The sequence below is a fragment of the Lissotriton vulgaris genome, chromosome 7, assembly GCF_964263255.1.
Source record: "Lissotriton vulgaris chromosome 7, aLisVul1.2, whole genome shotgun sequence".
NCBI classification, from domain to species: domain Eukaryota; kingdom Metazoa; phylum Chordata; class Amphibia; order Caudata; family Salamandridae; genus Lissotriton; species Lissotriton vulgaris.
This window is the reverse complement of record NC_141695.1, coordinates 842,997,903-843,024,654: the sequence shown is the minus strand read 5'-3', so window position 1 is coordinate 843,024,654 and position 26,752 is coordinate 842,997,903. Positions and strand designations below refer to the sequence as shown.

General features: G+C 48.5%; 1 protein-coding gene across 1 annotated transcript in view; it reads left to right on the top strand.

Moving 5' to 3' along the window:
* Nucleotides 1-1,877: 1,877 nt before the first annotated feature.
* Nucleotides 1,878-26,752, top strand: part of CCDC57 (coiled-coil domain containing 57) — an 817,765-nt gene continuing 792,890 nt past the window's right edge. The window contains exon 1 of the mRNA XM_086931199.1: nucleotides 1,878-1,970. The gene's annotated coding sequence lies outside the window, so the exon portion shown is untranslated. The remainder of the gene's footprint in view (nucleotides 1,971-26,752) is intronic.

Below are 26,752 nucleotides of genomic sequence, written 5' to 3'. Positions count from 1 at the left end.
CCATCAGAAAGGATGATAAAGGTGGTGTCAAAAAAGTGAGTGTGTGAACACACGCAGTATACACAATTAAGTAACCTATAGCAAAAACAAGTGAAAAACGAGCAGTGCATACATCTCATCCAAATCAGGAGAGCAAGTACTCACACAATCAGCAGGTAATGGGAGCCACAGGGATGAAAAGGTCTGCACTTACCACCTAACCCCGCAAATGGCTTGATGCCCCACCGGCGCTTCACAGCAGATAAACGGCAGTGATCTGCAGCGACACAGGACATAAGGGACCCTATGTGAGACACCTGCCTGCAACTGGAATCTTTCCCCCACACCCTCCAAAAACACCAGAGAAACCCATACACTCAACCCCCCTACTCCCAGCGTCCCTGCTTCCATACTTCCCTTCCAAAAAGGACTGCCCGGGTACACCCCCTGCATACTAGGCTGCCACAGGTGAGTGCTGCCTACACATAAATAAGCAGGATGGTGAGCCCTAGGAAGCAGTCACCAAGATAGATGTGGCCTCCCTAGGGCCTCAGTCTGTTGGCGCCTGCCTAGCGAAGCGACTCCGGCCCCTAGCATCGACAACTTGATACCTGGTTACTGTAATCAGGGGCAGTGGTAAGGATGATGGTCCAACTTTCAGCATGGCCATCAGCTCTGTCACGTTTGAGTCTGTTGTTTTTAGTAGGTCTGTGACAGCTGCAGCCTGCTGGTGTGATCTGGTGCTGCGGGGTGGGGCAGGTAGTGGCATGCCAACCGGGGCTGACACTACTCAGCTGCACTCATCCGTTATCACTTTTATTCGGATTGATTATACAGTACTGTCTTTGAAAAGAACCGCTTTTTGGCTGGCTGTAAAGGGTGTGCCTCACTGTCCTGAGCCTTGCCATTGCCCTGGTCTTTCTGCGGCGGTTTGAAAGTTCTAGGTTAGTGCCCTTCCATAACTGGTGACTTGCAGTCATTTTAAAACCTTCTTAGAGTTTCTCTTTCGTGATATGGATGTAATTTCTGATATTTATAGGCTTCAATCATCTTTATTACTTAACTTTGCTTGCCAGAAAGTGTAACTCATAGTTGAAATATCACGCATAATTACACTGAAATATGAATGTCACACACAGCAATCTAAAACCTTGCAAGCTATGTTCCCTTCTCTGTCCTTCTCTCTCCCCATGTTTTAATTTACATCATTCCATCTCTTTGAAAATAAAAATTCCATTCTTTCACTCCAAATTCCATTCTTTCACTCCGACTTCGTGTATATGTTTAATTTTCATTTATCTCACTTTCCTTCTTTGTACTACTTGCGATTTGCTTAAATAATAAAAATTAAATTCCATTCTCTCACTCCCAGTCCCTGCGTGCATTTATTTAATTTTCATTGATTTCACCTTTCCTTCTTTGTACTAGTTGCAATTTGCTTAAAAAATAAAAAAATAACATTATTTAATTCCGATTCCGTGCGTGCATTTATCTCACCTTTCCTTTTATGTACTAGTTGCGATTTGGTTGGAAAATAACCATTCCATTGTTTCACTCCGTCTCTGCATTTATTTTTCACTTATTTAAGCTGTCATTCTTTGAACTACTTTGATTTACTTCCTGTCTCTTGTGCAGCGTGGCTCCAGCATTAGAGAAACTAAACGTCAAGTAATTTATAGCGTGTGCTTGGTCTGGTGTCCCATGATATCGTGTATCCCTGCAATCAGCTCGAGCAGAGATCGACTGCTTCTGTCTGATCCTGCCCGCGCCATTCTCCGAAGACAGCCGAAGTGCCGGGGATACACGATACCAGGGGGATACCACATGTTACACAACACCTACCGGAAGTGGTGAGTGTTTCCATGGTGACGAAGCCTGAGCGGGACGCTTGAGCCCGGTAGTCAGTTTCTTAAACATTAGCAGGCACTGCTGGACGGCTGGTGTAAAGTGAAAGGGCGAAAACGGACGCCAAATCTGACTACTGCGAGGAGGTAAGAATTACCGCTGAAATAGAAAGTGATAATGATTGATATGAGGGGACACGTTCCTGATCTACTACGGCACCCTTCCAGTGACTATACTGCACCCGTACACCTCACCTACCTGTGCTGCTTAGACAAAAGATCTGTACGTTGCCACATGTATTTGTGCCACTGCAAGCGATAGATGTTTTCCCAGACCTTACACCAACCTTGTGTGCTGCTATGGAGCGATACATTTGGGCTGTAAAAGCACAAGGGGCTATCAGCGACGTAGAGCTCTCAGAGGCTGGCCTAAATAACATAACATCACGACTTCGAAAAGTTATGGGCAGGTTTGTAACATTTCTTGTCTGAGCTTCTATGAGTGGAGACATTTTATATCAGGTTAGGCATTAGTCCTACATTAAAACGTGTTTCTAGTATGCCAACTGTTTTTATTGTCTTGAATTTGTTCGTTTTTATGGTCTGGCTTGGCAGCACAGCTGCCCCCATACAATTATTATGAACATCACTAGAGACGGGGTTTGGCTCCGCTTTCATTTTGGAAAAACAGAAGTACATATTTGGATTGTGCAGAGGGTGTGCGCTTCCACAAAAAAGTGCTTGCGCATCTCGCAGCTGTGATTATTTTGTTTATTTATCCAGCTGCCTGAGCTTGAACTTTCCAGGGCACACACATGATATAACACAATTAAAGTGCCTTAGATAACTGGATAATTAATGGTGTAATTATTTGGCAGCAGCACAAATGGGAGAAAGGCACGCATTTCTTTACGTGGATGTTTAGGTCTTGTTTGACAGTGCAAATGTTGTGTGACCTTTTAACCTACACCAGCATTATTCTACAGTTCTTTTCTTTTACACAAATACATATCCATTCCCATGCTATTTACTTGTAATGCTTCACGTTACCATACAACATTCCTTTAAAGCCAGACCTCTTGGCGTTGGCAATGCTTGTATTTTTGTTTGAATTTACCTACCACACTCTTTCTCAAATTTTCACTGGAATGATTCTGTTACAATACGTAAAGGTGGGTGTAATTGTTTTTTTCTGTTCCACTGTAATCTGACGCAAAACCTCCAACGTAAACTGAAGTTACTTACTCAACAGGGAAGATTGAGTGTGGCACCTGCCTGCCAGGAGGACCCCACAGGTAGGTCCTGCATAAATACTTCCCTGCTGAGGAAGTTGCTTTGAAGTGCATCATTAAGGGCAAGGCAATGTATTTACCTTAGTGCGATTAACTGTTAGCACTACGATATTGCTTAATGCTGTCAGCGTAAGGATAAATGAATTGTCCAGCCCCTCACAATGCTTTCAAAAAGCAACCTGTTTTTTGAGGTTTTTTTCTGCCCACATAGCAGTGGACCAGGCCCAGTTCCACTCTGGAAGTTTAAGAAAAAACTTAGGTAAAATTCCCATACTTCACTTTATGCGCTGGATTTTCCATCAGGCATAACAATAGCACACATTTTAAAAACGTTTATTTATTTTCTGTTTTGTTAAACATAATTTTCATGTTATACAATTTATAAAGGTTATGCAGATTTTGAAAGTAGTAGCAAATTCATTTGAATGGGGTTACGGTGTGAGAGAAGAACTTGCAACGATGTTTGCCAGAAACAATCTTTATAAGTAGCAACCACATACAGGAGTATCAGTGTACATGAACAACTAAACATACTCAATGCTGAAGAGCGAATAATAAACAATATGATTCTAACTCCCACAAGTTGGGTTAATATTTTTACCAAGCTGTAGAGTAAAAGCCTTTTGAAGTATAAACTTTATTAATTGAAACACCGGTTACAAGGTAGCAATCTTCCGTGACCTTCTTTCCTCTCCAGTCGACTTCAGTGAACTGTTATAACGATCCAGAACACTTGTATTTAAAGAGAGGTGGAAAGGAAGCAGGGTTTCCAAAGTAAACTTATGTGCATGCAAATTTTTTGCGCAATGTACGATCTAGAATAATAGAGTACAACACATTTTTCCCCTATAAAATGGAAAAATAAATACAATCAAAACGTTTATCAAATTCACATACAAAATTGATCATCCATTTGGGTTTAGACCGGACCCTCCCACGTTCATTGGTAGACTCTAGGTTTTTATCTCCAGCAATATCTATGTTCTCATTGTGAACATTACTCTTTCTATTATCAGTCACTCCTAGTAACACAATTAGTTCCAACCTCACAAGAGTCAGATATTACCTCATTATCATGCTCATTAACTTGATCATTCACCACACTACCATTCCGTGCATTTGGAGTTCGGCCATCTACATTTGGACATTTTTGAGTAACGGCCATACGCTCTTCATATAAACCAAATCAAAACTTCTTGGAAAGGCCAAGGAAGAATCACAATCTCTTACCTGCTCAAGATCTTCATCCAAACCCAACTCAAAACTTCTTGGGCGTGCTGAGGAAGAATCACCATCTCTCAACTGCTCAAGATCTCTGGGGTACATCCACTGTCCTCCTTTAAGGATAGCAGTCCTTTTGACGTTCCAAACTTTGCCATCACTAAGGAGAACAGTGTTACGCTGAACTTCAGTTACATGTTGAGGCTCAAAAAATTGACCGTCTCCTTTTTAGGGCTCGCCCCTTTCCTATTCCGCAGGAATAGGAAAAAGAGCCCTAATGCAGCTAAACCAGTACTTCAGGCCAAGGGCTCTCCTCCAGAGGATTTTGGACAGTTCACGTGAATCACAATCACATGACCTGCTCTCATGCACGAGCCTTCCCCCTGGCAGCAGCATTTCTCCTTTCACGGCCGCCAGGCCACATCAAAGGGTTCCGCTGCCCCGCCCACTGCTTCACGGCCATCTGTTCCTCTCTCCCCGCACACAGCCTTACTCGGATTTCTCCTCCCCCCTCTCTTTCATCACAGGTCACCCAGGGGCCTCCCATGATTGTGTGACCTCGACCAGCCCTGCACTTCCCACCTTCAGGTAAAGCAGCCATCGGCAGCAGGCTTCCCCCTCCTTCTCTTACATTGGGGCCGTCGCCAGCAGATTTCCCTGTGCTGCTTGTTGTCCTTTTGCCTCGTTTCTCATAAGCTATTGCTCTTCAGCGATTTATTTTGGTAAACTTTCTGGTCTTTACCAGCACCAACTCTTCCTACTGCATCTATATCTTTCACTACTGTTCTCTCTTGAGCTCGCACCAGAACTGTCAGAGCTCATGCAAGATGTGGGCACAGCACATCTTTAGGGTCATCTGGCGCACTGTTGCCAACTTTCCTAGACACACCCAATTAAGGCTGTGCTGCGGCACAAACCCGCACAAACCGGAACTCGATGTTCATTTCAGACCCTTGCATCTTTAAGGACTGGTTTCCAGCTAGGGATCCTGATAATAAGATCTGGTAAAAAGAATGTGGGTCAACTTTGTTAGCGAGGGAAAAAGTTATTGTGATCACAAATATACACTGTTAGGTTGAGCCCTAATCGGATCACAGCAGTACGCACATTTATTCCCAGCCCAAATAACTTCATCCAAGGGGACTAATTCCCAGACATCTCTGAACCCTATTTAGTACGCCAGTTGCCCACCTCCACACGCACATCCACCCCCACCGGTCGTGCTCGTTTTACACCCCATATGCTCGCCCTCCCACCTTCAGCCTCTTCCTCTGCAGCGCACTCTCTACCCCTTCCCTTCTCCTCACCCCAACATTTGTCTCTCACACCACAGGCTGCTGCTATGTACTTTGGGGCATAGCTTTAACTAAAATCTTGTTTTGGTTCAGGACATGCTTTACTGCAACTGTGTCCCTTTTCAACTTCCTGCTGACTATTACATTATACGTGGTGGTTTCACCCGGCATGATGCGGGTGCCGCCTTTCATTTGTTTTGCATGCTACTTCACATTAAGATCATTTGGCATGCTGCTGCATGCCCCTTGAATTTATCCCCTTCCCGTTGCTTCGCATTTAGAGCCTCCCATCCACGCAATATACGTGCTTTCCCTTTAGCAATAACAGTACAACAAAGGCAGAAGTCGCAGAAACCCTCTCTTGGGCACAGACATCGAAGGTACACGCTGCTTCACGTTAAGAGCACCCCTCCTCCCCTCGCCACCCCGTTGGGATTTCTTTCACACACCGCTTCACATTAAGGTCATTTTAGATGCCGTTACAAGCCCCTTGAAGTTATCCCCGTCCCTGCTGCTTCGCATTTAGAGCCTCCCCTCCACACAATATGTGTTCTTTCCCTTTAGCAATAACAGTACAACAAAGGCAGGACGTCGCAGAAACCCTCTCTTGGGCACAGACATCGAAGGTAAACTGCCTTGTATGCAGAGCAGTGCACATTTACCAAAGTCTTAATAAAAAAAACAACTATCTATACAATCGGAGCCCTGGATGTTCAAAGAGAGCACAGCAATGTGATGCTGGCTTACACAGCATCATGCCGAGATGCCCATTGTCTGCTTCTTTATTCACTTGCAGAAGTCTGCCACTCGCTTTGTAACTGGTAAAAAAACTTTCTTTTTTTTCTAAACAGAAGTGCCCACCACTAGGTACACAGACTGGCATTTGCAGCTAAATCATTTAGCGTTTATTTGTTTAAAAATCAATTTCTGCCTCGGTGTCTTCTCCGAGTTTCGTCTAACTGTATTGAGGATGCTTTCAGCCCACCAGCTCCTCTTCCTTTTTTTCCACAAATGGGTCGGATTTGTTCGAGTATTGAGTAGTCAAGAAAACGGGGTTCCGGTCCCAGCTCCGACACTTGGCTGAATTATGTGATCCTGGGCAAAAAAATCTTCTCCGGGTTCTTTATTTGGCAAAACGGGAGAGATGTGAAACTGACTAAACAGACCATAAAGTGCAATACTCTGAGTGTCATTTATTCTGCGAGGTCACTCACGGAATAAATGATAGGTTGAGTATTTTACTTGAGATGGCCACGTCACCCTCATCATGGGCACCTTTAAACTGGGCAATAGTAGCATTTATTGTTACTACACTTAGAAACGGCACAAATATAGCATTAAGCGTTATGTGTTTTAGTATTGCTCTTTTATAATTATTATGATCACTGCAAATGTCACCCTGGCCTCAGCATACAGACCAGTTGCCTGCATGATGCCACGTGCACATTAAATGATACTCAATGCATTTCTGGTTGTGTTCCTGTATTTGTGGAACATCTTTTTAATTGGCTACCTGCATTGCCAATGCTTTCAGCCCTTCAGATCCTCTTTTTTTCCATAAATGGGTCGGATTTGTCTAACTATTGAGTAGGGTCGGATTTGTCCAACTATTGAGTAGAGTCAAGAAAACGGGGTTCCAGTCCCGACTCCGACGCTTGTTTTTACATGGATTCGTCAAGTTTGTAGGCGATCATTCATTTTAATAAATTATACAAAAACAGCTCTGCCTTATGACGCATAAAAGTTCACCCAATGGATACACCTTGGGTCACATTACCATAAAATTACATGAGTGTTTTAAAGTGCACGTTCAAACAGAAAGGTATCTTGGTACTGAATAGCATAAGTATATTGTGACTCAATTCAATGGATTAATTTTATCGACCTCGCAAGGATAAAATGCTGAGTCGGACAGCCAGAATGTAAACATGTCACCATAAGATCAAACTGGTGCTTCAAATTGTTGGTGCATTCGTGCAATAAGCCACCAGGCATACATTATGTTAGCACTACGAAATGTGCGTTGGGTCTGAATAATTTTGAATTGACCCTTTGTGACTCATGATTATCCAAAAACCAACATTTGCAACAACTGACATCGTACACAGCATATTTTCCAGTTGCCAATAAGAGCACATATCAGTTTAGGACCAATGCAAACTGTACTGTCACTAGTGGAAACATGCTCAGGGTAAGTGCCTCACACCGAAGAAATGTATGTGATTCAGAGAGCATCTTGAGGTGCCCTATTACCCCTGAAAGCAACAGAAACGGTAATGCACTGCAACCCTCTCATCTTCGTATAATCTTGGTGTCCATATCTATCTATCCATCTATCTATCCATCTATCTATCTATCTATCTATCTATCTATCTATCTATCTATCTATCTATCTATCTATCTATCTATCTATCTATCTATCTATCTATCTATCTATCTATCTATCGCCCTCACTCTATCTATCGCCCTCACTCTATCTATCGCCCTCACTCTATCTATCGCCCTCACTCTATCTATCGCCCTCTGTTAGACCTGTCTGGCTTTTTGACGTAGTCCCTCCTATTTATTATTTATTTTGTCCCCTTTTTGCCCCTCATACCCTTGAGAATTTTTGTCCACTGACTTTTTATAGGTGTTGGCCAAGGGGATAGGTGTTCTTTTGTCCCTCATAGTTTTTTACCTCAGGCCCAGAGGCCTGTTCTGTCAGGAAACTCCTGTATTCACAAAATGGAGGGCCCTAACTGTTTCCAACTGCCACACCTTAGTCAGCCCCATAGGATAACCTTAGGCCTTCCAGAACCTTCTGGACCCTACTGGACTCTGTGGGGGTTGTCTATATAAGGGCAGAGGTTAGGAAGCCATTTTGTGTTGACCAGAGAGTGGAGGAGTGAGGCAGTGGTGAAAGGAGGAGGACGCACTGGGAGCAGTTAGTTTGTCCCTGTGACAGACAGCCACTACAGGGAGACGTTCCCCCTTCTACCCCTGACCAATCCCTCCCAACCATCTTCTTCTACTGAAGAGATTGTTCCATCTGAGGTGGAAGCCCCCCTCTACACTTGAGCCCCATTGACCCCTGTCGGGACGCTCTGCTTAAGGACTTCCTTGACTTCCCCCTGGCAGTGTTTCACTCACCAACGTTGTGGAGAAGACAGCTCTAGCCCAGTGTTGAGCCCGGTGTTTGGGAAGGACAGAAGGCACTGAGGAGGCAGGGGCCAGAAGAGATCGGCGCCAGATTTGGTCTGAGGAGGCGCTTTGGAAGTGAAGGGTGCCGGTTTTATTGGAGCGGCGCTGTTCTCGCCGTCTGCAGGACCCCGGGGGCACCGGCCGCGTCATCGTGAGAAATCCCAAGGTTTGGGAGTAAGGGAGCGCTACCGCACATGTCTCAGGCGTGTCCACTTCTGGGGACAGGAGGGGCCTAAGAACGAGCAGGCCCGGAGGAGCGGCGTCTTTACTGCGGAGCCTGCGCAGAGGAAGGCGGGAGCGGAGGCGGGCTGAGAGGCGGAGTAACCAAGGAGCTTTGCGCATGCCCAGGTGATCAGCGCGACCCCCGGTCTCAGCGCGGTGAACCTGAAGAGAAGCGCCGGGAGTTTCCCTGGCAGCGGAGGCAGCGGGAATTTCTCTCTTCGGCTTGAGCGCCCCACTGTGAGGCAGGCGCGAGCAGGAGGGGGTACGGAGGAGCCCGGCAGCCGGCCGTCTACAAAGATCTCTCTTCCCCGCTTGAGCGCTACCAGTGAATTCAGCGCGAGCGGGAGAGAAGAGAAAGGTGCACCGGGAGGCTGGTGATCTTTGTCAGCGCTGAGTTCTCCCTTGCCCCGGTTAAGCGGATTCTCTCCCTGACACGATAGAAATACCGGTCTACAAGTAAGGAGTGATACACAAAGGGGAGGGGAGCAAATCTACACGAAGAAGGGAATAAAGAGTCCCTGTCAGAGGGTGGAGCTACCTCAATACCTGAGAGGCAACAGTTATAAAACAACATTAAAAGTGGAGGGAACTAACAGGTGTAAACTGTTGAATCTAATTCAGATCGTTTTAATGGTAGTCTCAGTAGATAATTCAACTGCCAGGAATTAGCAGTGAGGGAGGTTGGTGCTGTGGGAGACCAGTATTGTGCACTGTATAGTAACCTTTTAAAGCTGATTCTGGAGTCTGATGAAATGCCTAATTAATGTTGGTCATTGAGTTTAGATAACAAATTGGAAGTGTTATTATTAATTTATTGATAAGTGTACGGTATTATTGAACCAGGTTAACATCTCTGGAAGTGGAATTTCTGATTTAAAGACAACTGAATGAAATGTAATTTGGAATCTAACTGATAATTTGCTTAGAAGTTTAAGAAGTTTAATTGCTGAAACTACAATATCCTGAAATGTCCTAAGCTGTAAATTTTGACAACAAAGAGAATATTATTTTTATAAAGCAGTACTTATTTTTCCACATTTTTGGTGTAGCGTTTTCTTTTTGAGTGCTATTGCGTGGCTTTACTTTTGGGTGGTCTGCAACCTTTACACTGTGCCTCTGAAATGTTAGTCTTGCCCTAGGCCAGGCTACCCCAGTTCCAACAGATTGGTGCCTAGCGGTGGGATTCTGACTTGGTTGCAGCTACTCAATAGTAATTCAACGTAATACACTAAACCTACACCAGGAGTTTTCTCCTTGCGGCCCTCCCAATTTGTCTTTTTGATTTTTCCAAATTTGTTCCTGGTGGTGGGTGGAGGTGGCTTTAGGTTGCCCTTGCAACTCTGAAATTTCTGGTGTGTTATCTAGGTTTGCCTGACTCAAAATGGAGTTCGCTATGGAAAACCTAGAGGTCTATTCTGTGTCACAGTTGAAAATGTTCTGCCAGCAAATGGGGGTATTTTTCAAACATGGTGCCAGGAAGGGGGAGCTCCAGACCAGTCTTAGGGCTTGGGTGGAGGCACACCAAGAAAAGAAGGTAGAGGATGAAGAGGCGACCAGGACACGGTGGGGGGGGGGGGGTAGAAGGTTTATTCCGCTCTGAGGGGGAAAACTTACTCCCAGGACCAGTGTCCTACTCCAGAAGGGGCAGTAGCGCCTCTGGGGGAAGCTTAACGGAAGCCGAGCTCACCGATAGGAGGGAGAAAAGACAGTTGAGGTGGGAGTTGGCCAAGTTGGAGCAGGAAAAGGAGTAGAGGAGGATGCTCCATGAGTTTAAATTGAAGGAACTGGAGCTCCAAAGCCTGCGAAGGGGGTCCTCTCCTGAAAGGAATGGTGGCAGCGAACCAAAGGAGACAGCCAGGGAGACCAAACCCTATTTACCAAAAGACCTGATAGCGAGCTTCAGTCTGAGGGACGATATAGCTAAGTGGCTGGCTGCTTATGAGGTTTCTGTGAGGGTTCATGGGGTGCAGGAGAAGCACTGGGGGGGTAGTTTGTACAAGTACATGCCTCCTGCTGGTCGGGACACCTTGCTGGCCCTGGAACCAGAGGAACAAACAAACTACCCCACCATGAAGCTGGCGTTGTTAAGGAAGTTCGGGCTTACCCCAGAAAGGTACCGACAGAAGTTCAGGGGGAGCCACAAATTAAGCACCCAGAACTGGGTGGACTTCCTTGACTACGCCAGAAAGGCCTTAGAGGGTTGGGTCAAGGGCAGTGAGGTGAAAGATTATGAGGGGCTGTACGATCTATTTTTGAGAGAACACCTCCTCGAGAAATGTTTTCCCGAGCTGCGCCAACACCTGGTGGACAGCAAGCTGACCAATCCCCGGAAGCTTGCAGAGGAGGCGGACATCTGGGCAAGTACCCGGGTGTCTTCAAAGGGGACTGGAGGGGATTCTCAAAAAGCCGGACAGGGCGCCCCTCAGAAGAAGGAGGGGGGGGGAGAAAAAGAAAGAGTTCTCTAAAGGTCCCCAAAATAACTTACAAGGGAAGGGAGCAGGTTTCACCCCTAGGGCAAACCCGCCCAGAAACCCTAATCCTGGCCAAAGCCAGCAGCCAAGGGTTCTCCACTGTTTTGAATGTGGTGGTGTTGGACATTATAAGGGGGATGTCAGATGCCCAAAGAGACCACCCCCTACCACCGGAGGAAAGTCACCGGGAGTAGCTAGTGTAGCGCTCGGGGAGGAGTTGCCCTTAGATAAGGGGGGTGAGTGGGCGGGCGTCACCTTAGTGTCCCTGGGAGAGCGGGAGATGGTTCCAAAGATCCAGGTGCCCCCAAATACTACAAAGTATGGGCAATGGGTTACCATCAATGGTCAGAGAGGGGAGGCTCTGAGAGATACAGGAGCCAGTATGACTATGGTAAGAAGTCAGCTGGTGTCTCCGGAGCAGGTTGTTCCTAATGTACTCCACCCCGCCGCGATGGCTGACGGCAGAATGGGCCACTATCCAGTGGCTGAGGTTCCCTTTGAGTGGGAGGGGGTTGCAGGTTCACTTCGAGTTGCCGTAAGCCCTGCCGTGCCAGTCGATTGTCTGTTGGGGAATGACATGGAACACAACACTTGGAGAGAGGTGGAATACCGGACGCATTCTGCGATGCTGGGTACACCTGACTGGGCCTGTGTAAGCACACGGTCTGCGACTGCCCGGAGAGGGAGTTCGCCTGGGTTGGAGCCTGGAACAATGGCCCAACCCGCTGCTAAGAAGGGACAGACCCGGAGACAGAGAAAGCCTGCTCCGGCTTCCACACCCCATGTGACAGATCGGCCACCTGCGGTGGTGGACCAGGAGTCCGTGGAGGGGGAAGCAGACTCTCTGGAGGATTTACCCATCCCTGCGGAGTGGCATGTGGAGGGAGGTCCTACCAGAGAGGAATTCTGTAAGGGGCAGAGGGAGTGCCCCACCCTTGAGGGACTGAGGCGACAGGCTGAAGCCCAAGCAGCAGGTGATGTTACGGGACACTACCATATTTACTGGGAGGATGGACTCATCTACAGTGAACCCAAGGTACCCTTGCTCGGTTCATCAAGGGCCTTGGTAGTCCCGCAACAGTACCGAGCCTTTCTTTTGGAATTGGCTCATGCCATACCCCTGGCAGGACACTTAGGCCAGGACAAGACCTTTGCACGGCTTGTCCTCCACTTTTACTGGCCTCAGATGAAAGTGGCGTCCAACACTTACTGTCGGACATGTGTAACCTGCCAGGCCAGTGGGAAAACAGGGGTGAAGCTAAAGGCTCCCCTGGAACCACTTCCAGTCGTTAGTACACTCTTTGAGAGGGTGGGCATCGACATTGTAGGGCCTTTGGATCCACCAACAACAGCTGGTCACAGGTTTATCCTGGTTCTGGTGGATCATGCCACACGGTACCCAGAGGCAATACCTCTGAGGACCGTCACTGCACCTGTAGTGGCAAGAGCCCTAATGGGAATCTTTACCCGAGTGGGATTTCCCAAGGAAGTTGTGTCTGACAGGGGGACCAACTTCATGTCAGCTTACATGTGGGCAATGTGGAAGGAGTGTGGAGTGACCTACCGGTTCACCACTCCTTATCACCCCCAGTCGAATGGACTGGTTGAGAGGTTTAATAAGACCTTGAAGGGCATGATCAGAAGTCCGCCCGAAAGCCTGCGGAGGAAATGGGACGTCCTCCTACCCTGTTTACTCTTTTCCTACATGGAAGTGCCCCAGAAGGGAGTGGGCTTCAGCCCCTTTGAGCTTCTGTATGGGCACCCTGTACGCGGTCCTCTCAGCCTGGTGAAGGATGGTTGGGAGAAGTCTCCCAGGAAACCCCCCCAGGATGTGGTGAGCTACATGCTGGCCTTCAGGAGCCAAATGGCGAAGTTGTGGAAGCAAGCTTCTGACAACTTGGAGGCCAACCAGGCAGTCATGAAGGAGTGGTATGACCACAATGCTCACCAGGTGGAATTGGAGCCTGGACAGAAAGTGTGGGTGATGGAGCCTGGAGAGCTTAGCGCCCTCCAGGATCGCTGGACAGGCCCCTTTGAGGTGTTGGAGAAGAAGGGTAAGGCCACATACCTGGTGGACCTTAAGATCCCTCGACAGCCCCTACGGGTGCTGCATGCCAACCATCTCAAGCCCCACCATGAGAGGCCCGAAGTCATGTTGATGATGGTGACTGACGGGGAAGAGGAAGCGGAAAGCGAACCTCTCCCAGATCTCTTTTCGTCTCAAGAGAAGGATGGGTCAGTGGAGGGAGTGATTCTCTCTCCTACTCTAACTCCTGAGCAACGGGAGGACTGCCGCCAGATCCTGGAGCAGTACTCTTCGTTGTTCTCCCTTGTCCCGGGAAGGACTCACCTGTGTACCCATGACGTGGACACAGGAGACAGCCCACCAGTGAAGTCGAAGACCTACCGGCTGTCTGACAAGGTGAAGGCTAGCATCCATGGAGAGGTTGCCAAGATGCTAGAGCTGGGAGTAATTGAACCTTCCAACAGCCCTTGGTCCAGTCCGGTGGTGCTCGTGCCAAAAGCCACACCACCAGGCACCACACCTGAACTGAGGTTCTGTGTGGATTACCGAGGACTGAATTCAGTGACAAAGACTGATGCTCATCCGATCCCTAGGGCGGATGAATTGATTGACCGACTAGGAGCTGCCCAATATCTGAATACCTTTGACCTCACTTCAGGGTACTGGCAGATCTCCTTGACAGATGGAGCAAGGGAAAGGTCAGCCTTCCCCATGCCTGAGGGACACTACCAGTTCTGTGTGATGCCCTTTGGGCTCAAGAACGCCCCTGCCACATTTCAGCGGCTGGTGAACCAGGTCCTCTCTGGATTGGAGAGTTTCTCTGCTGCTTACTTGGATGACATTGCTGTCTTCAGTAGCAGTTGGGAGGACCATTTGCAGCATTTTCAAGCAGTTCTCCAGGCCCTGAAACAAGCTGGATTGAAAATCAAAGCCAGCAAATGCCAGATTGGGCAGGGGTCGGTTGTGTACCTTGGACACTTGGTGGGTAGGGGGACTGTGCAGCCCCTGCAGGCAAAGATTGAGGCAATCATGGCCTGGGAACCCCCCAAGACACAGACTGAGGTCCGAGCTTTCCTGGGCCTCACAGGCTACTACCGTCGCTTTGTGAAGGGGTATGGCACTATTGTAGCGCCCCTCACAGAGCTCACCTCCAAGAAACAACCTCGACGGGTAGTTTGGACGGGAGTTTGTCAGCAAGCTTTCGAGAAATTGAAACAGGCAATGTGTGCGGCACCGGTCCTGAAGGCCCCAGACTTCTCCAAGGAGTTCATTGTCCAAACAGATGCATCAGAACATGGCATTGGGGCCGTGTTATCGCAACTAAATGAAGAGGGCCTGGATAAACCTGTAGTCTTCTTATCCAGGAGACTGCTTCCCCGGGAACAGAAGTGGAGTGCCATTGAGAGGGAAGCTTTTGCGGTGGTGTGGGCTCTAAAGAAGTTGCGGCCATACCTTTTTGGCTCGCACTTCCTGGTTCAGACTGACCACCGACCCCTTCGTTGGCTGATGCAAATGAAGGGGGAAAATCCCAAGTTGTTGAGGTGGTCCATCTCCCTACAGGGAATGGACTTCCGGGTGGAACATCGGCCTGGAGTGGACCACGCCAATGCAGACGGTCTCTCCAGGTATTTCCGCCTTAGTGATGAGGACTCCCAAGGGGTTGGGTAGTTCTCCCCACTTTCAGCTGGGGGGGACGCGTGTTAGACCTGTCTGGCTTTTTGACGTAGTCCCTCCTATTTATTATTTATTTTGTCCCCTTTTTGCCCCTCATACCCTTGAGAATTTTTGTCCACTGACTTTTTATAGGTGTTGGCCAAGGGGATAGGTGTTCTTTTGTCCCTCATAGTTTTTTACCTCAGGTCCAGAGGCCTGTTCTGTCAGGAAACTCCTGTATTCACAAAATGGAGGGCCCTAACTGTTTCCAACTGCCACACCTTAGTCAGCCCCATAGGATAACCTTAGGCCTTCCAGAACCTTCTGGACCCTACTGGACTCTGTGGGGGTTGTCTATATAAGGGCAGAGGTTAGGAAGCCATTTTGTGTTGACCAGAGAGTGGAGGAGTGAGGCAGTGGTGAAAGGAGGAGGACGCACTGGGAGCAGTTAGTTTGTCCCTGTGACAGACAGCCACTACAGGGATACGTTCCCCCTTCTACCCCTGACCAATCCCTCCCAACCATCTTCTTCTACTGAAGAGATTGTTCCATCTGAGGTGGAAGCCCCCCTCTACACTTGAGCCCCATTGACCCCTGTCGGGACGCTCTGCTTAAGGACTTCCTTGACTTCCCCCTGGCAGTGTTTTACTCACCAACGTTGTGGAGAAGACAGCTCTAGCCCAGTGTTGAGCCCGGTGTTTGGGAAGGACAGAAGGCACTGAGGAGGCAGGGGCCAGAAGAGATCGGCGCCGGATTTGGTCTGAGGAGGCGCTTTGGAAGTGAAGGGTGCCGGTTTTATTGGAGCGGCGCTGTTCTCGCCGACTGCAGGACCCCGGGGGCACCGGCCGCGTCATCGTGAGAAATCCCAAGGTTTGGGAGTAAGGGAGCGCTACCGCGCATGTCTCAGGCGTGTCCACTTCTGGGGACAGGAGGGGCCTAAGAACGAGCCGGCCCGGAGGAGCGGCGTCTTTACTGCGGAGCCTGCGCAGAGGAAGGCGGGAGCGGAGGCGGGCTGAGAGGCGGAGTAACCAAGGCGCTTCGCGCATGCCCAGGTGATCAGCGCGACCCCCGGTCTCAGCGCGGTGAACCTGAAGAGAAGCGCCGGGAGTTTCCCTGGCAGCGGAGGCAGTGGGAATTCCTCTCTTCGGCTTGAGCGCCCCACTGTGAGGCAGGCGCGAGCAGGAGGGGGTACGGAGGAGCCCGGCAGCCGGCCGTCTACAAAGATCTCTCTTCCCCGCTTGAGCGCTACCAGTGAATTCAGCGCGAGCGGGAGAGAAGAGAAAGGTGCACCGGGAGGCTGGTGATCTTTGTCAGCGCTGAGTTCTCCCTTGCCCCGGTTAAGCGGATTCTCTCCCTGACACGATAGAAATACCGGTCTACAAGTAAGGAGTGATACACAAAGGGGAGGGGAGCAAATCTACACGAAGAAGGGAATAAAGAGTCCCTGTCAGAGGGTGGAGCTACCTCAATACCTGAGAGGCAACAGTTATAAAACAACATTAAAAGTGGAGGGAACTAACAGGTGTAAACTGTTGAATCTAATTCAGATCGTTTTAATGGTAGTCTCAGTAGATAATTCAACTGCCAGGAATTAGCAGTGAGGGAGGTTGGTGCTGTGGGAGACCAGTATTGTGCACTGTATAGTAACCTTTTAAAGCTGATTCTGGAGTCTGATAAAATGCCTAATTAATGTTGGTCATTGAGTTTAGATAACAAATTGGAAGTGTTATTATTAATTTATTGATAAGTGTACGGTATTATTGAACCAGGTTAACATCTCTGGAAGTGGAATTTCTGATTTAAAGACAACCGAATGAAATGTAATTTGGAATCTAACTGATAATTTGCTTAGAAGTTTAAGACGCTTAATTGCTGAAACTACAATATCCTGAAATGTCCTAAGCTGTAAATTTTGACCACAAAGAGAATATTATTTTTATAAAGCAGTACTTATTTTTCCACATTTTTGGTGTAGCGTTTTCTTTTTGAGTGCTATTGCGTGGCTTTACTTTTGGGTGGTCTGCAACCTTTACACTGTGCCTCTGAAATGTTAGTCTTGCCCTAGGCCAGGCTACCCCAGTTCCAACACCCTCACTCTATCTATCGCCCTCACTCTATCTATCGCCCTCACTCTATCTATCGCCCTCACTCTTATCTATCGCCCTCACTCTTATCTATCGCCCTTACTCTATCTATCTATCTATCGCCCTCACTCTATCTATCTATCTATCGCCCTCACTCTATCTATCTATCGCCCTCTATATATCTATCGCCCTCTATCGCCATCACTCTATCTATCTATCACCCTCACTCTATCTATCGCCCTTACTCTATCTGTCTATGGAACGCTCTCACTCTATCTATCTATTGCCCTCACTCTATCTCTCTTTCGCCCTCACTCTATCTCTCTATCGCCCTCACTCTATCTATCTATTGCCCTCACTATATTTATCGCCTGCCCTCTATCTATCTATCGTCCTTCCTCTATCGCCCTCACTCTATCTATCTATCTATCGCATCACTCAGCACCACCACAGCATCACTCAGGGGCACCACAATATCACTCAGGGGCACCACAACATCACTATGCCCTTTCACAGCATCACTGAAAGCCACAGCATCACTCGTCGCCACCACAACATCACTCAGCGCCACCACAACATCAATCTGTGCAACCATTCAACAACAACTGGTTCAAATATGTTCTCTCAATGTTTCAAGCTTTATTACAAATGTCACAAAAAGATGTTAATATTTCACTTCTGTGCTTGGATTTTCGTTCCAATAATACACTGAACATAATCTTCACAAAAGTTATTTACAAAAGTTTAAGCTATTGCCATTATATATTACCATAACTTTTATTTAAGTATTAATTATTTAAAAAAAAAAAAGCAAGCCATTGTTATTTGTAATATCAATACATCCAAGTCACGTAAATACAACACATATTTTATTACAAATGCTATAGGTGTAACATTTGCAAAAGTTAAAAGTATTGGCATTGTAAATGTCAAAGCCATTAATTTCGATATTTTCAAAACCAACACATAAATAAAAAATTTGTCATTTACAATACCAATAGATCAAACTTTCCTAATGCGAGACCTATTGCATTGCAAATGCTTGTTTAACATTCCGTGGTAACTTCTCCTTTACCCACATCCCCTCACAGATTTTAACTTGCTTGGACCCTCTCTTGTCATCAAACTAACTTTTATATTCATGATGTTTACAAATAAACCTGTTCCTCACATCTTTCATGGTGACTTTAGAATTAGTGCTATGTATCAACCACTCTGGTTTACACTTAGTTCTTGCGTGCCTACCACAAATCACTTCAAAAGGTGTTACACCCAAAGTGTCATGGATAGTTGTCCTGTAGGTCTACACAAACTTGTGGTCTTGATGCGCCGAATTTATGCCACTCTTAGTTGCCAATTGTATGGCAGCCTTCAGCACTCTGTTGAATCTCTCGATCAATCCATTCCTGCTAGGATTGTAAAGAGAATATGTCCTATGTTTTATACCCAACTTCTCAAAATAATTACTAGTGGTATTGGATTTGAACTGCACTCCATTGTCACTGATTCATAAAAACGCCGTCTATCAACTTGAGCACTTCCACAGTCTATGTTTCCCACTAGCTTAATCACAGGCCACCTTGATAACACATCCATCATGGCGATAATGTATTTTGAAGGGGATCCAAATGCAAAGGTATCTACCCAGGCTAACTATAATAGAAGAAACACACTGGCTACATTTAAACAAAAAACTCTTACACAAACATAGAACTATAACACAGTCATTTGTACTGATAAAAAAGGATTTTTAATTCGTTTTGATAAAAAGAGATTTGGACACATATACCTTGTATACAGATAATATATATAGTTAAAAGTTTTTACTGATAAACAAAAAAAAAACATGTGTTCTTAAAATAATTAGAGGACAGCATTGTTATCCCGTTATTGTTGGTTCGGCTGTAGTCAACGCGTTTCGACACACTAAGGTGTCTTCATCAGGACCATATATTTTTCAGCCAATTATTTCAAGAAAGGAAGAGCCGTAACTTTTCTTTAAATTCTATAACTTCTAGGATTGTTGATGGAACCAGTCAGTGTTAGTTTTGTCACACCTGGATCAGCTTTTAAGCATTCGTGAAAAAAGTTCGAAGAGTGAGGCACCTTTCGGCATGTGAAATCTTATTATGTGGATTTCACTGCTCTCATCTCACTCTTTATCTCCTCATGTTTCGTCAGACTTATATTCTTTTTAAAAGGGCAGACCGTTCTCACAACGTTTTAGATTCCAAGGTGGTGGTGAACGCGCCGTCTTTTTGTGATCGCCAGGGAAAACACAGATGCTGTTTAAAGCGCGATGACTGTGGCGAGGGTTTTCTTTTTCTCCCTCCTAATGTGTTTGCTGTGGCTGACGATTTCAAGAAATACGCTTTACTTGCGCCCGTTTCTATTCGCAAATCACTGGATACGTCAACGGTTAAAGCGGCATGCTCACAGCAAAGATAGGAGGTTTCTGGAAAGCCTCTTCTGTTTCCGAGGTTCTTCCGCGTGTGTGCTGGTTTAGAAGATTGGAATTGAAGGGGATCCAACAGGTCCCATAATATCTACAGCCACTGTATACCAAGGTGTCTCAGGGATACATGACTCACACATGTTAGGCCTTAACATTTTAAGGGATTTGTCAGCATTCGCACACAACATGCAATTCCTTACAAGCCTTTCCATGTCTAAGTCCATTCCAGGTCACTAGTACCAAATGTTGACTCTTTGTTTGGTTTTCACAACACCAAAATGACCTTCAGGAAACATGTTCAGAACACGACTTCTAGGAGAAGTAGGGGGGAACTGCTCTCTCACCTCTAAAAATTGTACCATTGTGTTAGACCTAGGGTATCCTAGACTACATAGGGTAGCCTGGCACAGTAGTGGATACAGCTAAACTCAAGGCGTTGGTTAAGTGCTTACAATTCCCACTCACAGTAACCCAGTGATTAACCACTAAAATAAAAGACACAACACCAGTCTTAGGAAAATACCAGTACCTTTTATAAAAATAATATACTTTCTTGTTCTTGTTTTAAATAAAAGCAGTACACAAATAATTTACACAGTTCTCATAGCTCTCAAGTGACATCCAATACTTTTCCTAATCAGTAAATAAGAATCAAAGGTACATTACAGTTGGAATTGATTATAGTTAACTCTACCAGTCTACTCCTTTAATCACTGGTTACAGAAGGATACATTCACATTACAGATTCAGCGTGCCACTTGCAGTGATATTAGCCTGCTTCAGTAGTTATTCTCAATAAGACATTGCATCAGACTCCAGCATCACTACTCTGCATTCAATTCTGTAAATACCCTTGGATATAAAACTAGACCTCAGCATTAATTAACTTTGGATTCTGTAGTGTGCTCTTATTCCTCCTCTCCACAGCTGAGAGTAATAACCAGAGTTAAGTTATCCCCAGTTCTCAGAACTTCCCAGGGCCCCTCTTCCCTACTCCTTACTTTAGCGTGGGGACGATGTTGTCCCAGTCCCCACGCGTCACCGCTGCCTTAAGGCTCCTTCCGGCTTCACTGCCTCACTTTCTCTTCCTCCCGCCGAGGGCTTTGCTTGGGGCTGGGGCGGTGGAACGACGGTGAGCACAACTCCCCCCTTCCTGCTCGCGTCAGCTCCTTTCCGTGACACTCGAGCGGGGAAGGGCAAAGACGAAGCCACACACCTTGGCCTTCTTTCTGCTCCTCACCAGGAAGGATTGGCGCCCTCTGCGCGGCGGTCCACAGACGATCCGGAGACGCTCCCTCGGCGTCTCTCCTCAGGCCATACACTTCCTCACCGGGCATGCGCGGAAGCGCTCGCTCTTCTCCCGCCTCCTCCGGCGGCCGCTCCCAGGAAGGACGCTACTCGCCTGGACCTGCTCAGTTCCTGGCCCCTCTTGCCTTCAGGAGCGGGCGTGCTCAGGGTATGCGCGGAAGCGCCTCCGCACTCTCCAAGCCTTGGGGTGCCCCCGGGGTCCCGCAGACGATCGGAGCAGCGCCGCTGCTCTCCCTCAGTCACTTCCCTCACCGGCTCCAGGGGAAGTATGTCCTCGAGCGGCGCCCTCGCTCCCCAGGACTTTTATGGCTCCACAGACCCACGTCTTCACCAGAGCACAACAAGGAACTCCAGCCACGTCACGGGGCTCACAGCTGTTCTTCCACGCTGGTAGGTGCAGCGCTGGGCATTGGCAGTTAGGGAAACCCTCTACTCAGAGCGTCCTGTCAGGATTCGTTGGGGCTCAGATTTAGAAGGGTCTTCCTTCTCAAGTAGATTAATTTCCTTATCAGCAGTTGATGTTTGGGGAGGGATTGGTCAGAGGCTGAAGGGGGAACGTCTCTCTGTAGTGACTGTCTGCCTCAAAGACAAACTAGCTGCTCCCAGTGCGTCCACCTCCTCTCACCACTGCCTCACTCCTCCACTCTTGGGTCAGCACAAAATGGTTGCTGGTCACTGGCCTTTTATAGGGTGGCCTGAGACCTGCAGAAGTCACTAGATGATTCCGGAAAGTTCCTCATGTTAGCCTATGGGCCTGTCCTCCAGTAGTGTCCGTTATGGCAGTTGGTGGACACCATTTTAGGTTTCTGGATGTCCCTAGATTTTCAAGAGGCTTGACTAGGCCTCACAGGTTATGAGGGAAAAATGGCGTCATAGCCAAGGAACACCTAGCCCCCTGACAGCACTGAAAAATCCTGGTGGACATGTATAAAAAATAAAAACAGAAACTCTGGGAGGCTAAGGGGGACAAAAATAAATAATAATGGTTAGAACATCCCCAGAAGCAGACAGGTTTAACACGCGTCCCCCCCAGCTGAAAGTGGGGAGAACTACCCAACCCCTTGGGAGTCCTCATCACTAAGGCGGAAATACCTGGATAGACCGTCTGCATTGGCATGGTCCGTCCCAGGTCGGTGTTCCACCCTAAAGTCCATTCCCTGTAGGGAGATGGACCACCTCAGCCAACGAAGGGGGCGGTGGTCAGTCTGAACCAGGAAGTGCGAGCCAAACAAGTATGGCCGCAGCTTCTTCAGAGCCCAAACCACCGCAAAGGCTTCTCTCTCAATTGTACTCCACCTCCTTTCCCTGGGGAGTAGTCTCCTGGACAGGAAGACCACGGGTTGATCCAAGCCCTCATCATTTAGCTGCGATAACACTGCCCCAATGCCATGTTCTGACGCATCTGTTTGGACAATGAATTCTCTAGCAAAATCAGGGGCCTTGAGAATGGGAGCGGAACACAATGCTTGTTTCAAGGTCATGAAGGCTCGCTGGCAAGCCTCCGTCCAGACTACCCGTCGGGGTTGTTTCTTGGAAGTAAGTTCAGTGAGGGGTGCCACAATGGTGCCATACCCCTTCACGAAGCGACGGTAGTATCCAGTGAGGCCCAGGAAAGCTCGGACTTCAGTTTGAGTCTTGGGGGGCTCCCAGGCGATGATAGCCTCAATCTTTGCCTGGAGGGGCTGCACCGTCCCTCTGCCCACCAAGTGACCTAGGTACACCACCGACCCCTGTCCGATCTGGCACTTGCTGGCCTTGATTGTCAAGCCAGCCTGTTACAGGGCATGAAGAACAGCTTGCAGGTGCTGCAAATGGTCCTCCCAGCTGCTACTGAAGACAGCAATGTCGTCCAGGTAAGCAGCGGAAAAAGCTTCCATTCCAGAAAGGACCCTGTTCACCAGCCGCTGAAAAGTGGCAGGGGCGTTCTTGAGCCCGAAGGGCATCACACGAAATTGGTAGTGTCCCTGAGGTGTAGAGAAGGCTGACCTTTCCTTCGCCTCCTCGGTAAGGGAAATCTGCCAGTACCCCGAAGTTAGGTCAAAGGTACTTAAGTATTGGGCAGCTCCCAGCTGGTCAATAAGCTCATCCGCCCGGGGGACGGGATGTGCCTCATTCTTGGTTACTGAATTTAAGCCTCGGTAGTCCACACAGAATCTCAATTCAGGTGTGGTGCCTGGTGGGGCAGCTTTTGGTACCAAAACCACCGGGCTAGACCAAGGGCTACCAGAAGGTTCAATCACTCCTAGCTCCAGCATCTTGGCGACTTCACTTTTGATGCTGGCCTTCACCTTGTCCGACAGCCGGTAGATTTTAGACTTCACAGGTGGGCTGTCTCCTGTGTCCACGTCATGGGTACACAGGTGGGTCCTACCCGGGACAAGGGAGAACAGAGAAGAAAATTGCTCCAGGATCTGGCGGCAATCACTCTGCTGTTCAGGAGTCAGGGATGGCGAGAGAATCACTCCCTCCACCGACCCATCCTTTTCTTGGGACGAGAGAAGATCAGGGAGAGGTTCGCTTTCCTCTTCCTCTGCTCCATCGGTTACCATCATTAAGACAACCTCGGGCCTCTCATGATGTGGCTTGAGGCGATTGGCATGCAGCACCCGGTGGGGCTGCCTCGGGGTCTTAAGATCCACCAAATAGGTGGACTTACCCTTTTTCTCCAAAACCTCAAAGGGGCCTGTCCAACGGTCCTGGAGGGCATTTAGCTTTCCAGGTTCCATTACCCACACTTTCTGTCCAGGCTCCAGTTCCACTGGGTGAGCGTTGTGGTCATACCACTCTTTCATAACTGCTTGGCTGGCCTCCAAGTTGTCTGAAGCTTGCTTCCACAACTTAGCCATTTGGCTCCGGAAGGCCAGCATGTAGCTCACCACGTCCTGGGGAAGCTTCCTGGGAGTCTGTTCCCATCCGTCTTTCACCAGGCTGAGAGGTCCCCGTACAGGGTGCCCGTACAAAAGTTCGAAGGGGCTGAAGCCCACTCCCTTCTGTGGCACTTCCCTGTAGGAAAACAAGAGACAGGGTAGGAGGACGTCCCATTTCCTCCGCAGGCTCTCAGGTAGACTCCGTATCATACCTTTCAAGGTTTTGTTAAACCTTTCCACAAGACCATTGGTTTGTGGGTGATAAGGAGTGGTAAACCGATAGGTAACGCCGCACTCCTTCCACATAGCCCGCATGTATGCTGAAAGGAAGTTAGTCCCCCTGTCGGACACAACCTCCTTGGGGAAACCCACTCGGGTGAAGATCCCCATCAGGGCCCTTGCCACTGCAGGTGCAGTGATGGTCCTCAGAGGTATTGCCTCTGGGTACCGTGTGGCATGATCCACCAAAACCAGTATGAACCGGTGACCAGCTGAAGTTGGTGGATCCAATGGCCCTACAATGTCGATGCCCACCCTCTCAAAGGGGGTGCTAACGACAGGTAGTGGTTCCAGGGGAGCTTTTAGCTTCACCCCTGTTTTCCCACTGGCTTGGCAAGACACACACGTCCGACAATATGTATCAGACGCCACTTTCATTCGAGGCCAGTAGAAGTGGGGGACAAGCCGGGCAAAGGTCTTGTCCTGTCCTAGGTGTCCTGCCAATGGTATCTCATGAGCCAGTTCCAGAAGAAAGGCTCTAAAGCATTGAGGGACCACCAAGGCCCTGGATGAACCATGTCCAGGCGCCTTGGGCTCACTGTAGAGGAGTCCATCCTCCCAGTAAATCCGGTAGCTCCCTACAATGTTTCCTGCTGCCTGGGCTTTGGCCTGTTGCCGCAGCCCCTCGAGAGTAGGACACTCTTTCTGAGCTTTGCAGAACTCTTCCCGGGAAGGACCTCCCTCCACATGCCATTCAGTAGGGATGGGTAGGTTCTCCAGGGAAGCAACATTCTCCCCTGTGGACTCCAGATCCACCTCCGCAGGTGGCCCGTCTGTCTCACGAGGTGGAGATGTCGAGGCAGGGTCCTCCGGCCTCCTGTCCTTCTCCTCTCTGGCAGCCGGCTGGGCCATTGTTCCAGGCTCCAGCGTAAGTGAACTCCCCCTTCAGGCAGTCGCGGACCTTGTGCTGACACAAGTCCAGTCAGGGGGTCCCAGCATCTCAGAGTGAGTCTGGTACTCCACCCTCCTCCAAGCATTGTGCTCCATATCATTCCCTAACAGGCAGTCAACAGGCACGGCAGGGCTTACGGCAACTCGAAGTGGACCTGCAACCCCTCCCCACTCAAAGGGAACCTCAGCCACAGGGTAGTGGCCCAATCTGCCGTCAGCCATTACGGCGGGATGGAGTACATCTGGGATGACCTGCTCTGGAGACACCAGCTGACTCCTTACCATAGTCATGCTGGCTCCTGTATCTCTCAGAGCATCCCCTCCTCGGCCATTGATGGTGACCCACTGCTCATACTTAGTAGTATTAGAGGGCAGTTGGGTCTTTGGAACCATCTCCTTATCTCCCAGGGACACTAAAGTGACTCCCGCCTGCTCCCCTCCGTTACCCAAAGGCATCTCCTCCCCGAGCACTACACTAGTTATTCCTGGGGCTTTTCCTCCAGTGGGAGGGGGTGGTCTTTTTGGGCATCTCACATCTCCCTTATAGTGTCCCACACCACCACACTCAAAACAATTAACAACCCTTGGCTGCTGGCTTTGGCCAGGGGTAGGGTTGCGAGGGGGGTTACTCTTAGGGATGATTCCTCTGCCCCTTCCTTGCGAAGTATTTTGTGGCCCTTTTGAGAACTCCCTCCTATTTTCCCCTCCCTCTTTCTTCTGGGGGGCGCCCTGTCCATGCTTCTGGGAATCCCCTCCAGTCCCCTTAGTCGACACCCGGGTACTAACCCAGATGTCCGCCTCCTCAGCAAGCTTCCTGGGGCTGGTCAGCTTGCTGTCCACCAGATGCTGTCGTAGTTCGGGAAGACATTTCTCGAGTAGGTGTTCCTTGAGTATGAAGTCATATAGTCCCTCATAGTCCCCTACCTCGCTGCCTTTCACCCAACCCTCCAGGGCCTTCCTGGAGTAATCCAAAAAGTCTACCCAGTTCTGCGTGCCTAGTTTGTGGCTGCCCCGGAACTTTTGCCTATACTTCTCAGGGGTCAACCCAAACTTTCTTAACAGCGCTGACTTCATAGCCGGGTAGTAGGTCTGTTCACTTTGATCTAGGGCCAACAAGGTATCCCTGCCAGTGGGGGGCATGTATTTATATAACCCACCCCCCCAGTGGGCTTCCAAGATCCCATGGGCCCTCAGTGAGACCTCGTAGGCGGCTAGCCATTTTGCAATGTCATCACTGGGTACATAGCATGCCATAATATCTTTTGGTAGGTAAGGTCTGGGTTCTCTGATGTTGGTCTGGGTATCGCTGCCACCATTCTCTGATTTGGGGGTTCTTAGGTTTAGGGCTTGTAAATCCATCTCTTTGATGGTCCGCTCATGCGCCAACCTCTTGTCCTCCCTTTCCATGTCCATCCTGGCTAGTTCTATTCTCATCCTCCTCTCCTCCCTCCTATCCTCTAACTCGGCGTTGGTCAAACCCCTCTCCGAGACACTACTGCCCACTCTGGAAGGTGTCCTAGGGCCTGTTAAAAGGTTCCCCCCTCCCGCCTGGTACAGTGTTGCGGTCTCCAGGACGGTGTCCCTGTCACTTCCCTCAGGATCTATTTCCTCCCCGGAATGAGCCTCCACCCATGCCCGGATACTGGTCAGCAGCTCAACTTTCCTTGCGCCTTTCTTAAAAA